The following is a 4,386-nucleotide window of genomic DNA, read 5'->3' as shown; positions in this document are numbered from 1 at the left end:
TAGGTTCCTGTATCCTATAAGACACTGATTTCTTCTATGTTTTTCTCTAAAAGTTTTACAGTTTTACATTTAAGCCTATGGTCCAATTTGAGTTTATTTGGGTATAAGGTATGAGGTTTAGATCAAGTTTCTTTTTTTTCCCCTATAATGTCCAGTTGCTCCAGCACCATTTGTCAAAAGGTTATTCTCCTCCATTAAATTAGTTTTGTGCTTTTTTTTTAGCTGAGCCATCCTGCCACCTGTTGGCAGCTCAGCGGCAGCTCAGCTCGGGCCGGGAATCAAACCGGCGACCCTGTTGCTCAGAGCTCGCACTCTTGAGCGAGCTCTTAACCAACTGAGCCACTTGGCCCTAGTTTTGTGCTTTTGTTAAATATTAGTTGAGCATATATGTGTGGGTCTATTTCTGGGTCCTCTGTTCCACAGATCTGTGTGTATGTCCCTCTGACAGCACCATACTCTCTGGATTACTGTAGCTATATGGTAAGCCTTACTACCAAATAGAGTACTTCCTCCTGCTTTATTATAATTGTTTAATTAGTCAAGGGCCTGTGCCTTTTCATTTAAATTTTAAAATAAGTTTTACTATGTCTATTGTCTATGCTTATAAAAAATTTTTACTGGGCCGGCTGAGTGGTGCTTTGGTTAGGATTTGGCTTGGGACACCAGCTCTGAGCAGCAGGGCCCCGGTTTGGATCCCACATGAGGGCCAGTGACGCTGCACCCTCTACAGCTAAAATGGTGAACAACAGCTCAACCTGGAGCTGGGCTGCTGTGAGTCACCGGTGACGGCGTAGGCTGCAGTGGGGCTGGCTGGCAGCAGGCATGAGCTGCCATCAGCTGCTGAGAGTGGCCATCCAATAGCCGGCGATCGACTGCCTCCCCTGGGAAGAGCTTAATGATAATACCAACATGGGCCAATGAAGCAATGTTCTTTACAACTAGACTGAAGAACAAAAGGACAGTAACTTGTCTGTTCCCCTTCCCCGATTCCCACTATATTACCATGGTCAAATAACTTAACCTATTTGAGCACTAGTTTTCCCATCTGTAAAATGGTGATAACACCATCACCATAGGGTGGAGGGCCTGTAGGTGAAGGACTCAGCCTGGTGCCAGGGTCATAGTAGGTGCTTAGTGCAGGCTAGCTGTTCATTATTGTAATCTCCACAACACTGAGTGTGATCAGTGCATTTCTTTCAGGAATCTGAAGCATTGGCCCAGTTGTGTAAAGCATCTGAATAAGAACTCAGATTGGAAATTCAAAATTCATTCTCACCATCACTAAGCCCAGGCCTGCATGTGCTGCAGCTGTAACGGCAATTTTGTCCTATCTAATCAGCATATTTATTTGCGCTGCAAGGGCTTAAGTTGTGCTTTTGCACAGAATGTTCTTCACATTTAGAAAAAGCTGCCCCTACTGCTTCCTGGGAATCTAGGCAGAAGGGAACTTGCTTTTACACTGACAAGAGTGCTGTGCAAATTGTTTCATGGCGAACAAGTATTTCTTGAGTTATAAAGTTGAGTCAGTTGTCACATCATTCATTGCTTTTTCTGTTGGTCTTTGGGATCTTTCCCTTTTAGTTATTACAAAACCTGTAAATTAACAAAATATTCACCAAGAGTAAGGTTAAGCAACGAAAATCACAAGGCTACATGGCAATCTGAATTTAAAAAGAAGCGTGAGAGCAATTTGGCAATCTCTTATCAAAATTTTAAATTCATACTTATAAGTCGGCATTTCTGCTCTAAGAATTTATTCTCGTTGAATAAGAATACCAAGCACACAGGATATGGCAGCTTTGTTTAATAGAGCAAAACCTGGAAAAATAGATATCTACCTGCCCAATTGAGGAATGGCTAAATATATTATCTGTACCATGTAGCAGTTAAAGAATGAAGTCACTGCATGGGCTGATACGGGAAAGAAGTTCAAATTCTGTAAGTGAGAAGAGAAAGTGGTAATACTCCATAGCAGGCAACTATGGCCTGTGGGCCAAATCCAGCTTGCAGCCTGTTTGATAATAAAGTTTAATTGGGACACAGCCACACCCATTCATTTATGAATTGCTGTGGTTGCCTTCGAGCTATAATGGAGAGTTTAGTAGTTGGGGCAGAGACCATATGGTTTACAAAGCCAAAAATATTTATATTTGACACTTGACCGAAAATGTTGGCCAACCCCGGCTCTACCCATGACTCTATTTGTGTTTTTCACGAAGGAAGGGTTGGGGAAAACAGATACATTAATGATATGGTTGTATGAGCATAGACAATTTCTGAAACAACAACAAACCACAGATAATGATTATCTAAAGGGGGTAGGAATATAGAGTTAAGCACGGAAGAAGTGGGGTCCTGGGAGCTTCCTTCCATTTTATATGCTTCTGTGCTCTGAACTGTTTTTCTAAAAGCATGTATAACGTTATTTAAAAATTTTTAAAGAAAATCAAGTGAAGTAGGAGAAGACCAATGGACAGTGCTTAACACAACTAGTGGCAGAGGGCTCCCAGCTCAAGGTAGGCTCTCTCCCAGTGGTCCCTGAACCACTAGCACTGAGTCACCTAAGAGATCTGTAAAAAAAAGTGTGTGTGTGTGACCTGAATTGGAACTGGGAGGGGCCAGGCCCTGGAATCTAATTTTTAACCAGTTCTCACAGGTGATTCTAACAATGATGTTTCAAACCACTGCCCTAGTCATAAATCTCAGAGATCAGCAAAAGGTTTCTTGGGGGTTGTAACGTAATCAGCATGAGATAAGCCAGCAAACCTCAGCCACAACAATATAGTTCCCATTGGTGAGTACTTCATAAACGTCAGGGCCTGTGCTATAGGCTTTATGCACTTCATCTTGTTTAATTCTCCTGCAACACTGAGCCAGAGAGGCTCAGTGACTTGCCTGAGGTCTCTGAGTGCCAGGTCACCAGGTGCGGTGTGAGGGACTGGGAATGCATGAGAAAGAGACACCATCCCAGCCCCACTGCCTCCCTGCAGTGACAAGTTAGTCTCCCCTCCCACCTGGCAAGCCACGTAATGCCGGCTGCACTTTGACTTTGAAAGTGCACCAGCTGGGGCACTTTCAGCACACAACTTTCACACTTGCAAAATGAGAGGCTCAACAGGGTCCCTTGGAAGGCCTCTTCCAGCTCTGATGTCCATGCTTCCAGGTCACAGCAGCCTTGTCGCTCACTCTCGCTCACTCTCTGCATAGTGTGGATGTTCCACTGTGACCTGCGTGCCGCCCCCTGAGGCCATCCTCCTCTGGCGTCCTCCTGGCCGTCCCTGTGGAGGCAGATGGAGTCACTGTCCTGAATTCCTGCTTGACGTCTATTTCCCTGGCATCGCTGTCTCTCCTCCCAACTCATTAAAATACATCATGTTTATACCCTGTCATCCAGCATTGCATGGAGTCCATAGTAGGAATTCAGTAAATACCTTCTGATTTCTTCTCAAATGGCTTTTCAAACAGTCAGGAGCATAACCACAGTGCGCTCCTCAAGGTGATGGAGCCAGCAGCTGGTGACTGCCTGCCTGCTTCCACAAAGAAGAGGTTTTGAGTGTGCACCAGCATGGAGTGAGGTGTCATTTTCCACACAAAGGATCCAGCATCCCACGGGGACACAGCCTGTGTCAAGGGGTATGAAAGCCACAGGGGAGACACTCTGGGGCTTCAATTTTACTGGAGAGTAAATAATCACAAGGTTATTCACAGGTTAAAAAATACAGTCATGTTAATGATTTTGAGTGCCAGTTTTCCATGAATTTTAAAAAGTAACATGCTATTCCAGGGCGATTTACTCTTTGTGGCTTCTGTCTTAGGGCTATGCTACCAGGTCCCTGGAGTCAAAGACGATTCTCTTGTGGTTTTGAAGTAAATTCAAAGGCAGAGTGTGCAGGAAACAGCTCTGCTGGGAGTTGTGAGACCTGAGTTCTTGCTCCAGCTGTGTGTGACATCAGCAGATCTTTTCACCTTTCTGGGCCTCAGTTTCCTGATTTTGTATAATAAGGTAGTGGGCACCTACCGTGAGCATAGATTTTAACATGAAAGATGTCATGTGTCTATTATTCTGATATAGTCCAGGCGAGCAGGAATGAGGTAGAAAAAAAAAATTGTCTCTGTGACTAAAGGGGATAAGGTGGGTGGCTGGGGGAATAATATCAAGTTTCAATCCACATTTGCATGATTCTGAACTTGAACTTGCAGACCACAAAGAATGGTCATGACTGTTTGCTGTGTCAAGATATGTTCATAGCTTATCTTGGAGGATGCGGCATGGCAAGTTGGAACCTGAGGTGCAACCTCATTAAGATGGTGCGCTGTGATCGGCTTTGCCTTTCTCTCCCCACACTTCCTGCCGGGATGATAGTGTGCAGTGACAGAAAATTAAAG

Source organism: Hipposideros armiger, unplaced genomic scaffold (assembly GCF_001890085.2).
Source record: "Hipposideros armiger isolate ML-2016 unplaced genomic scaffold, ASM189008v1 scaffold_15, whole genome shotgun sequence".
Taxonomy (NCBI): Eukaryota; Metazoa; Chordata; class Mammalia; order Chiroptera; family Hipposideridae; genus Hipposideros; species Hipposideros armiger.
Note: the sequence above shows the minus strand (reverse complement) of the source record.